Source organism: Stegodyphus dumicola, chromosome 2 (assembly GCF_044657685.1).
Source record: "Stegodyphus dumicola isolate Sdum_Otavi_A_Nest chromosome 2, ASM4465768v1".
Lineage (NCBI taxonomy): Eukaryota > Metazoa > Arthropoda > Arachnida > Araneae > Eresidae > Stegodyphus > Stegodyphus dumicola.
In genome coordinates, this window is record NC_140769.1 from 52,103,822 (window position 1) to 52,116,714 (window position 12,893).

The 12,893-nt window shown below is 29.3% G+C and overlaps 1 protein-coding gene across 2 annotated transcripts in view; it reads left to right on the forward strand.

Moving 5' to 3' along the window:
- LOC118203430 (agrin-like) overlaps positions 1–12,893 on the forward strand; it is a 686,914-nt gene that overhangs the window by 402,108 nt on the left and 271,913 nt on the right. The gene's annotated exons all lie outside the window — the stretch shown is intronic.

Sequence of the window (12,893 nt, forward strand, 5' to 3'; positions counted from 1 at the left end):
ACTGGGTTCTTCACAGTTGCTTTAATGCAGTCAGGATGTAGCTCTTCTCCTATTCTACGTCTTACATATTTTCGCCCATCACTACCGAATAACGATATCTTAGTTTCATCACTCCATATAACTTGTGACCACTGATCATCTGTCCAATTAATGTGTTCCTTTGTCCACTGTAGTCTTTTTTTTTCGTTGCTGAAAATTAAAATAAGGCTTTTTTCGTGGAATTCTACCTCTCAGTCCAACATCTGTTAATCTTCTCCTGATTGTTCTTGAACTGACAGAAACACCAGCATCATTGAGATCACTTCTGATGACCACCGATGACATTTTTCTATCTTGGAGACATAGTCTTTTTATTCTTCTGTCATCAATAGATGTGGTGCACCTTTTTCAGCCTTTTCCTTCTTTGTTTTTATGTAATTTGTCTCCTGATATCGTAAACAAAACGTTCGAACTCCAGATGTAGTCACTGAACCACCCACCTATCTTGCAATTCCAGCATAGGAAAGACCACTTTCTCGTAACACAATAATATTACATCTCTTTCTAGGTGTCCAATCTACTCTTTTATTTGATGTCATTGCTTCTTTACTAAATATTAAAAATTTTTAAAAAATTTCTTACTTGTAATTGCAGTGTATAAGAAACAGGTCCTCCTTCTACAGAACAAAGCAAAATAATGAATTGTTTCAAGTGTAAACATGATTTCAGCTTCTACTGGCAGTTACTAACATTTGATTGGTTCTCAGAACAATAACAGTGATTGGCCAGGAAAGCTAGACGAATTAGTTTATGACAGATTACGAATTGCAAAGTCTACGCTTATCGAGCCTTATATGTATTCTTTTATTATCAACTGAGACACAGAATATGTTTCGAATGAACTTTTTAAAATTGCGATATGTATTTTGTGAGACTATTTTTATATTTATATTTATTTTATAACTAATGTAAATTATAACTGGATTACATATTCAGTTTTATAAATTCATATTTAATTCATGCAGATTTACATATTTTTTATTAAATGCTTTTTGCAACATGACTTAAAGTATCTTTTCTAGAATATTGAATGAAATTTTGACATTTTATTTAGGTAAAATATTTGGATTTGGATATGTACGATGTTAAAAACGGGGTATTCAATTAAGTTTATTTCTCCCAAGTTTATATTTGTGCATTTTACGTACTCTAAGAATCTTTCATAAGGCGAATAAAATCTGGCTACGTTAATGCAGTTCCCGAACTTTTCCATTTATCAATAACTTAAAGATACTGCGAAATTCTAATCAAATTACATACAAATCTCTCTTCACGAACCCATACAAGAAACATCTTGCATCCACTGAGATGGGGGTTCTTAGTATTTGTGCGGCATCTTCAACTGTAACGGATGCAAAGAGCTCGCGAGACTGCTTTATTATTAATAATTGAAAGAGATGGAATGGTAAATTTAATAATTAAATACAGTCTTACTAGTTTGAAGACATTTCTTTTCCCAGCCGTTCTCGAAATCTTAAGTGAAGTAACATCAGAAAGGGAGCTCCTAAATCAAATAATAAAATTCCATTGCTTTTGCCTTAATGCATCTACTTACTTAAAGACCCAAAAGAAATAAAAACTGTATAGAAGTGTTAAATCTGATTTCATATATTTCCCTCGGCAATTATAATAACCACATGACACGTGAAGAATATAATTTAATCATAATACAAAAATAAAACACACATAGGAATTGAAATAGTTTCACTTTATATGATAACTACAGGGAAAGAAAATAATATCGATTAGCAATGTACAAAAAATCACGATTTGAAAAGTAATAATTCTATTTTACTTTACCATATTACACCATTCTATTCTTGTATATATATATATATATATATATTAGATAGACTATGCATAATATTACATATCTGTTCTATTATAGATAAGAAATCAGAAATTTAGAATCAAATCCACATAAACACGAAAGAAATGAAATTTAAAATCAGTAAAATTCAAAATTTCCTATAAATATATAAAAACAATAGTCACCAAATATTATAAAGATATGGGAAATACAAAATTACAAAAATTACAAAAAGTATATAGGGAGAGAAATGCAATCAAATTAAATCTGACTTCAATATAATAAAATCAAATTTCAGAGATGTATTGATATAGGAACACAGAGATGTAGAAACGTAGATCCATATTAAAGAAGAATAATACTGAAATGCCTATCGACAATGAATAAGAAATTCATCAGTCGAGGCAGTTTATATTTTTATTTAAATTGACATTTACGGCCACAATTCATTTGGCACTCTAATCGTGCCTATTGTAGAACATTAAATCTTTTTATACTGTTGCGATAGGAAGAGAGCACATTGAAATTACGTCCAAGCAACATGGAGAGAGAAGCTAAAGTGCATAGTTATCCAATATGCAAGCTCACGAAGAGAAAGGTTTCGCGGTTTGAATTAGAAAAGTTTCATTTTTCAAAATTAATTTATTATTTTAAAGCCAGATATTTTACATATTCTCTCCCTTCAAGAAGAAAATGGCTGGGGGAGAGACAAGCGTTTTTAGAGAGAAAGCGCTTTAAAGCATACGCAAATGAAGAGAAATTATTTGAAAAATACAAATCCTGAAATTTCGACCAATATTTATTTGACCAAATTTTGACTAATATTTAAATATTAAATATTTAAATTATTATAAATATTTAATATTTAAATATTAGTCAAAACTATTAAAATATTCAATCTAAATAAAAAATTACCAAACTAAAATATAAGTTCTGTAAAGTAAGTTCATATTTTGCAGTTATGTAAATAATCATTTTGGTCAAAATTTCAGGATTTGTATTTTTCAAATTATTTCTCTTCATTCGCATATGCTTTAAAGCCCTTTCTCTCTAAAAAAGCTTGTCTCTGCCTCAGCCATTTTCTTCTTGAAAAGAGAGAATATGTAAAATATCTGCCTTTCAAATAATAAATTAATTTTGAAAAATGAAACTTTTCTAATTCAAACCGAAACCTTTCTCTTCGTGATCTTGCATATTGGATAACTACGCACTTTAGCTTCTCTCTCCTCTTTCTTCTGGATTGAATATTTTATTAGGACTAAATATTTAAAATATTTAGTCCTATTAAAATATTCAATCCAGAAGTCTTTGTGCTTTTGTGTGCACATAATTTTAAATTACTTAAAGTCTTTACTTAATTTATTGGATCAAATTATTAAAATTAAAATTTCCAATACCGTAAACTTTTAGTCAACTTAATAAAACAGTGAAACATTTTTTTAAATCCAACATAATAAGAAAAACAGCATAACTTAATTTCAAAGTAATTTACATCATTTGCAATTTTTATTCGGTGATTATGAAAACATTGCATTAATTAATAAACGGCAATATCCGAAACGTAAATTTTTGAAGCACTGCAAGTAAAATTTAAAAAAAAGACCTTTTGATACGTTTGTTTCACTGAGCACACATATAAGATTTTTGTTCACTTTCGATTCACACATACAGAATAAATAGCACTCCCGATTGACAATCTCAGCTCATGTTCGATATTAAAACTGACGCATACGAAAATAGCTCACCTACGGGAGTTGAAAACATTTCTTGTAAAAATAGATTAAAGACTGTAATGCACTTTGAAAGATTTTAAGTAACTTTTGAAGTATTGGTGGTTAACCTCACCTTAAAAGTAATTTTTAAATCGCAGATGAGCACGTTTGTGTTTTCTTAAATATTGCGCAGAACACGAACGAAGATTTGTTTATGAATGCGGCAAATGCATGTTTATGAATGTATTTTCGGTGAAACGAGACTTTTCCTATGATTCACTGTGCAAGCAGAATGACAAAGCCCTGTAGATTTCTTAATAATTAGAACTGGCCAAATAAATTTTTCCATTGGAGTATTGAAACACAGGAATCTGTCCTGTCCGCGAAAAATGTAATAAAAGCAAATTTCAAAGAAGTATTGATGTAGGAACTGAGACGTAGAAACGTAGATCCATATAGAAGAAAAATAATACTGAAATACCGATCCACAATAAATAAGAAATTTGGCTTTCGAGGCATTTTTTATTCTAATTTTTTTTTAAACTGACAGAAGCTAAAGTGCGTAGTTATCCAATATGGAAGCTCACGAAGAGGATGGTTTTGGTTTGAGTTAGAAAAGTTTTAGTTCTCAAAGTTAAGATTCCTAATTGCTACGTCTTCCGGCTTACGCAAGTTTCGTGGCATTGATTACTCTAGAAATGACGCAGTCCAGAATTGTTATTATTATTTTTTGAATGAAGACTGGAGTGAAGAGGCTATTGTTAATTAATTTATTATTTGAAAGGTAGATATTTTATATTTTACATATATACTTAAGAAGATACATGCAACATAACTTAATAATAGATACATATAACAGAGCGTATATATATAATTTATTTACAAATGGAATATTGAGTATATTATCTCCTTATATAAAGTTTGTAGAATTGTATCTGAATGAAGTAACCCAGAAGCATTGAAATTGAATCCCGAAAAACAATTTAAAAAAGAAACTTGAATTTTAATCATGAAAAATAGAAAAAGAAAACTTTTAAGATGAAAATTAATCAGTAAACTAAGTAATTATCATCAATGAACGGGAATTAACTTTTCAAGGGGAACAAATCAACCCCAGTTCAATTAACAATAATTAATAATTTCGAAGGTGTTTCGTGTTTTATTCAAGTAAGAAGTATGATGCCAAACTGGTAATTTGAGTTTAATCCAATTAGTGAGATTAAAGTGAGTTGAATTAATGTAAAGGATGATAATTACTTAGTTTATTGATTAAATTTCATTTTAAATGTTTTTTTTTGTTTGTTTTTGTTTTTCATGATTAAAATTCAAGTTTCTTTATTAAAAACGTTTTTCGAGATTCAGTTTTAATTCTTCTGGGTTACTTCATTCAGATACAATTCTACTAACTTTAAATAAGGAGATAATATACTCAATATTCCATTAATAAATAAATTATTTTTATATTACTTTGCAGATATTTCGCAAGTGTTAGGTAATTTATTTCGATATCAATGAATTTCAATTAATTAAATCTATGTATATGTGTATATATATATATATACGTTCTGTTGCATGTATCTATAATATATTATATACTATGTAGTATATTATATACTATGTAGTATATTATATACTATGTAGTATATTATATACTATGTAGTATATTATATATCTATTCTATTATTGATAAGAAATAAGAAATTTAGGACTCCATCCACAAAAACACGAAAGAAATGAAAGGTAAATCCAGTAAAATTCAAAATTCCCTATAAATATGTAAAACCAATTGTCACCAAATATTATACAGATATGGCAAACGCAGAATTACGAAAATTACGAAACGTATATAAGGAGAGGAATGCAATCAAATAAATCTGATTCAGCTTTATCAAGAAGATGTAGATCAGATTCAGTGGAACCCTGTTACCCTTGGAAAACCACTCCATTTCTCTTCATCCAAAATTAGCTGATAAGGCATTTTAAATTATTTAATTATAACAGTTCCCCGAAAATTTTGTATCCTTCTCAAGGCAGAGGAAATTTATTAATGATATATACAAAAACACATCCATATGCAAACTTTCCAATGGCAAGTAAAGTAAAACAAATTAATTAAATACTTTTTAAATTTAAGATTGAATTTCAAATGTAGTAATACGAAATATACCTAAACATTAACAGAAAGCATTTAAAATCGAACTTACCAAGAGAAAAACAACGACCAAAAGATAGAAATTCAAAAATAAACACATGGGGTTTCCAATTTGTCTTAATTAGCAATGGCAAATTAGAAATCTCCCAAACGGTGAGTTAAATGCTTGTAAGTAACTTTCAGATATTTTACATTTGCAGTGTATGATCGTAAAGTAAGAAAAAGGATGAAAAAGAACAAAGGTTAGATAAGAATAATGTCTACAAGTCAGAATATATATATATATATAGGCTATCTATTTAAATATATTCGATTTTTATATATGTAAAATATAAAAAGAAAACGATGGCTTTGCTTTTCGCGAATACGCAATCTGCCTGAACTCCGATGCCGAGTTTCACGACTGCCAAAATATCACCCACCCACACACACACATACACACACACACACACACACATATATATATATATATATATATATATACATATTATTAGTCTAGATTTCAGATTTTATTAGTCTAGATTTAAGATCTAGATTAAGATTTTAGTCTAGATTTAAGATGTTTCGGTATAGTTTAACATATTTTAACACCTTAATATGTCATTTTGTGCGGACGCGTCGGGAAATTGGAACAGAGAATTGAGACTATTAAAATTTTCCAAGACACTTTGTCTAAATTTTAAAAAAATTTTGTAGCGAAAAAGTTTCAATTGTCTGTTTCGGCGAAACGCGTAATGGGGTTAGCTTGATTCGACGTTCAAACAAATTAAATTTCCCTTGAAAAGCCAGTTTGGAAGTCGAGTTGGGCTAATTTACCATTTTCCGCTTACTTTTTTTATCTGATTCTGTTTTTTTTAATGTTTCACAAGTTTAATGGTTTAATTTTCATATGTATTAATTTTTTTAAAACGTCTTGAACTTTTTGGAGCAGCAGCTCCTGGTAACTTTTAGGCGAGCTTACTACAATTTTTATATTTTACTTATTTTGCAGCATATTGCGCAAGATGTTTTCTAGACCAAATTGGTTTTTCAAAATTGTAATTACTACCTTGCTTGATATATATATACTATTTTATTTTATATTAGAGATTATTACTATTCTGTTTTAAAGCATGTGCCTTTTAAATTAGCTGGGGAATCAATTTTCAAATCATTTTCTCGCCTATCAATAAAATCCATTGTTTTATCCAAGATTCCATCTCTGATTTTAATTGTCGAGATATTTATAGCATATCTTGTCATTCTAGTTTGAGGTGTATTGGCCAAATTAAAACATCATTAAAATTTTGATTCTAAAAACTATTTTGCGAATTTACAACATTGTGAAAATTTCTGAAAATACATTTTTGGTTTTTTTCAATTTTTCGAGAAGTTTTATGACAACCCAAGTTTCATACCAAGGAACACAAATCTTATGATCGAAAAAAAGAAATAAAATCTTCGTTAGCTAATCCTATAGTTGAAAATTTAATCAAAATTGGATTTTCAGTCTGCAATAATTATTCAAAATGCTTCTTCAGTTTCCTTGAAGATTTTCGCACTCACAATAAAATAGCGTGTTGAGTTAATGATATTAATTTCATTCCAATTCTTCCTATTGCATTTAAAAGTCTGTTATGAATTTTTGATATTTCTTTCTATTTCCGTGGATAGAGGGCTTCGTCTTCGCTTTGCTATCTTTTTTATATATATATATATATATACGTTTTTGTTATAAATATAGCCTGGTAATTTTGTGTATAATTATGCCCGTGGCTGCTTCCTTCTTTGCTGCTAATGAAGAGTGATATGTATCTGTTCTTCTTCGAAATCGAGAGAGCTTTAATTGAAATCTATGCGAAATACAAGGCTGCTGTTTTACCAAATATTAATCAGCTATTTTTTATATTTCATATAGAAATCCAGTTAAAGAAAAATACAGTTTTAATATTTCTATATTGCAACATTTCCATTGAAAAGATTGCTTCATTAGGAGTACGATTTTATAAAAGGAAAGGAAATCGGGGTTGCATGTTGTAGTTCGAAGCTTTAAAGAACATGTACGAGTATCTAAGCCAGCAAAAACCTAGACAACACTGAAAATGCTTTTCTGCGCTAAAAATTTTGCGTTATTTTTCTAAAGAATAGCCTAGCAGCTATGCAAAATTTAGAAAAAAATTTTGCCGAAAATGTTTTTTATAAATTCCTTTTTGTAAATGTAAGAAGTTTTATTACTTTTGTAGCTGTTACTTTTAAATGTTTTATTTAAGATTACATAAAACATATATTTCTTCTGTGTTTCAAAATGCACATATTTATTAATTAATGAGCTTAAATAAGGAACCGTACAAGGTTTTTATTTTATTCCAAATCATCTGCTTTATATTGCATATGTTTTTCATTCGGTAGATGTAACAAAAAAAAAAAAAAAAAAAAAAAAAAAAACACCTTTTATGTTGAATAATTGTTCACGAGCATTACTAAGAGTATTAAAAATAAATGCTCTTAATTTACATTACTTAAGTTATTGTAGCAGACATGCTTCGCTTTGAAATTTTTACGGAAAAGGAAAATTAAGCTATGCGAATTGTAATTTGTTTATTAGTAATAAGGGGTACCCTTTTTCGTTTTCAAAGCGGTATCTTCTTTGTTTATATTTCAAGAATTGCAGAATAATGAATTTAAAAAAATGATTGAAGAATGAAGTGCGTATCCGTGAAAGATAACTTTAAAAAAGAATTCATATTACATAATTTTTGGCCATAAACGCAATATGATTTTAAGTAGATAATTCTTTAAAAACGTCCATACAAGGTTGCTTCTTTTAGTGCATAAATGATATTCTTTCGTCTCAACTGACTTTAGTTTTAAATGTTTCGTTTTCGATTGAACAACGTTTTATTTGTCTCATTTTGTTTCGGTTTGCTTAAGTGAAGCAAAAGGCCATCACATTTGTAAGTTGGAATTGACGTGAGAAAGCACACTTGGCATCTTAATCAAAGCTCTTGGTGATCCAATAACTGAATTTATAAAAATCATTGAAGATTAATAATTCGTGTCAGTTTTGGTTACCGGCGATTGAAAGGGATAACGATAAGTTTATATTTATCCTTCAGTTGGTGAGCTGTTTTCCCATAAAAATTGTGGTGTTGTTGCGACTTATTTCACATGTCTGACAGAAAGATCAGTATAAGCCCACGATATTCATCGTGTCAAGGAGATCAGCATTTCGCCTGTCGTTGGCAAGAGCCTTGATCACCATACAGGTAATAATATGACTTCGCTCAGTTCCGCTCTCAGATGAAGAGCAACCTGGAAAAAACGGGTCTCTGAATCTCTCCCCCGCTATTTTCCTAGCGCTAACCCATGGAGGTAGGAAGTAAGAGTTTCTTACCTCCATGCGTTAACCTCTCTAGATGACTTTCAAGCTCGCCTGGTCCCTTTGTTGCCGCAGTAGGCTCCCTTAACCTCTATACCTAGCGGCCCATAAAAAGTTCTGTCATTAATATTTATATCTCCAAAAGTAGTATCCCTCCAACGATTTGCTATCGTAAATAATGTAACCTAACCTATGTTTTCTTTACTATAGGAAAGCTATTAAAAATTATCAATAAAACTCAGTTTTAATCAGATTAGGTACATATCAAGTTGCAACTCAAAAGAATTCACTTTCACTTGTTTCTGAAAAACATTTCTTAAAAATGCAATCATTTTTTCAATAATTCGTTCAAAATTAATGTAATATTTTAATCAAAAATTCCTTTTACTATAAAGCTAATTATATAATTAAAAATACAATATCATTTGTGGAAGTGGAAATTGTAAAGTACTGCATAACAATTTTTCTCTTTAAGCGTAAAACGTAAAAGAGCTTAAATTTATTTCTATTGCCATGAGCATTCTGCATGATAAACTGCATGAGAGTTTAAATCCCGATATTTTAGAATAAAATTCAATTAAAGGCTGTTTGAGTATTTTTGTAAACACGAAACATTCAGAAGCGACCAGCACTCGTTCAGTTAGTAATTGTATTTGACGGATAAGAGGATTTTCCTAATAGCTGTGATACTCTTTTACCTAATCAAAACCGTCTACAGCATTAGACTGCGCTTTAGAACAAAATAAAATAAATTAATAGAGAGCTTTCCCTTTTTAATTTGATATTTAAATCGTAAATTTAATAAAGATGCTGCAACTTTTGCGGTACTAAAAGGAAACCTTCAAAATGAACTGGTAATAAAAATATCCGAAAAGTCTAAATTAAAGTTAATTCTTACCGTTGTCTTCGCTCATTATAGATAATGAGCAAAATTATGTTTCCTCTTTATTGTGTATATTTTTCCTTTTGTGAGACATTTATTTCCATGTTATAGCAAGCAAACTCACTATAAAATCACTTCAAGTTGAAATTCAGTGCTGCTCAGTTTTAATATTAGGCGAAATTTAGCATTAGATTGATACTGATTTTATACAGAGGATAGATTTGTGTGAGATTCTTTGCATATGCATATGATTTTTTCCATGTAATTGATGTCATTGTAAACTTAGTTTGCCTAAATTTAGAACGACTTCAATGTTGACTTGTTTCGCCTTTTAATGTGGAATGCAGTAACATATTTTCGTAGCTCTGATAATTAAGTCACAAGGTCTAAGGCAGCGGTTCTCAACCTTTTGACTAACGTGTACCATCTAAACAAAAATTGAAAACCCTTAGTACCACCACTAAGAAGTACTACTACACTACCACTCATGAGCAAAGCTCAGATCGCATAAATTTACGAGTGTTAGAGAAAAACTCAATCAGGATGTTGGGGTTTTAATTTCTGAATTTAATAGTTAAAAATATTTTGCTTCTTTGCGTACCACCTATTTTTTTCTTGCGTACCACCGGTTGAGAACCCCTGGTCTAATGTATAAATTTTGCATTCAGAGATTTGAGATTGTAACTGTCTATGCTTTCATATTACAAATTAATATAAAAATTAATGCTCATAATAATTGTAAGACAGCTGGACTATTATGTAAGAAATTATATTAGAGAGCTTATATACCCCGCACGGAAAAACAATGTGAATATCCCTGTATTTTCCAAGAATCTAACCATGTTAATTTTTGTTTGTCAAGTATAATAACATATTGTGGTTGCAGCGTCTCTAATTTATCACTTTATAATCATCACAGCTAATAAAATGGGAATGAGAATATACGCCGAGGCCGTTTCACTGTGCCGTTTCGCCGTCGTGCCGTTTCAACGTCAAGACAAATTTTATTTACGCGACTGTATTATATTTGTCGACACGACTGTATTATATTATGTTGATTTACTTTAATAATTCTGTTTAGTTTAATAATTTAATTTAATAAACATTTTATATAAAATAATATATAAGAATTTGTGTAAAATGTTATACAAATACATCGTTACACATATTAATTTTAAGAAAGTAATGTGCTGACAAGATTCTAAAGTAATTTTATTTCCTATTCAGATTTCTTAAAATGTCAATTTTCTGCTTATATAAGTGATTACTCTGAACTATGCGATTAAAATTTCAAGGAATTTTCATGAATCATGTAAATATTGCACCCGCATAATTTTAAAATCGATAACTTCTGTCATATCAGAGGTTTAGCTCCAGTTCTCTTTGATACTGACATAATTTTCCAACTAACTATGTGTAATTTCTTTATGTCTTATACTTACAGATAACTGTATCTATTACAAGCAACCTTTATTAAGTATAGAAAAGGTAAATAGAACTATTAAACCAAATAACTTAATACGAGAATAATACGGCAAGATATAATACAGTCATGTAAAGAAAATATGTCTTCACGGCGAAACGTCCCGACGGCGAAACGGCCACGGTGAAATGGCGACGGCGAAAAGTTTTAATCCCAATAAAATAATGAGAATGAAATTAAAATTATGTTATTTTACGTTTTGAGTGATTAAATAAAACAGAACTGTAAGATCTTCTTCTCTTCGCTATCATAAAGTACAAGGGTCTTACCAAGAAACCTGGTGAATTCTGGGACAAGGGTGAATATACCAGCACAGAAGGGTAAAATAAACCTTATATTGTTCGTCAAACTCTTAACACAAATACAGTACTTCGGTCTTCAAATAACACCGACGACTTGCGGTAGGATTTAAGAATATTTCAACAGTCAATTCAAAGATAAAGAATAATGCCGTACTAACAATTTAATTTGAGGCTAACTCAACAACCTACCCGGCGATAGACTTATTAAATAGCCAAAACGACGTATTAGCAAGTCAGCGTAACAGCAAGAACAAAATATTAACCTACGATGGCCAGCTAAATCGCGCTCTCAATAAACTTCTAGATTTGTCTTTATTTATACTCTCTTCCCTTGACATCCTGACGAGGAACTGCGAGAAGAAAATGAGAGGTTCAGAAAAGGTACCACACTTAAAATAATTTGTAATATAACTGAGCCCACAAACTTGGTCAATAACTTCACAATTTAGAATTTGATTTATCCTGTCTAATTATATATATGTCTAAATTATATATTTAAACTTTTGAAGCATTTTTAGTTAAAAGTTCCTATTAATTATTAATTATAAATTGTATGTTTATGACATTATTTCAATATTTAAATTTAAAAGGAGTTGCATTTATTAAAATAAATCAAATATAAAAAAATCTTTAATAAACATTTGCTCTCAAGTTAAATATGTAAGAGTTTTCTATCTTCATACTTGGTTATAGATTTTGAGAAAGTTAAACAGAAAAAAGGAAAGATCATTAATTTTAAAAGCTATAGTAGTATATCAAGATTCGTTTGATAATATGTGCTAGATACTCCATTAAATAATTTGGTTTGGGGGAAATCAGATTAAACTAGTAATTAGTAAAAAATATATTATTTATATAAAATTGTTGTCTAAAGTAAATTCTTGGATTAATATTTACTCGATTATAGAAATTAAACAAATTACACTAAATTTTGGAAGAACTTGTGTTAGTAGAATGGGGAAAATATTTGCTAAATGTCAGACCGTCAGACCTCTTCAATTTCATAATTAGGTATCTATTATTTTAAAATTATTAAGTAACTGATTAACATTTCAATAATCAATAATTCTTTCTAATATTTCTAGAAATTCTAAATTCAAAATTGTAAATACTAAATTCTAATGGCGAAAGGTGTAGTAAAACTAAATGGATCT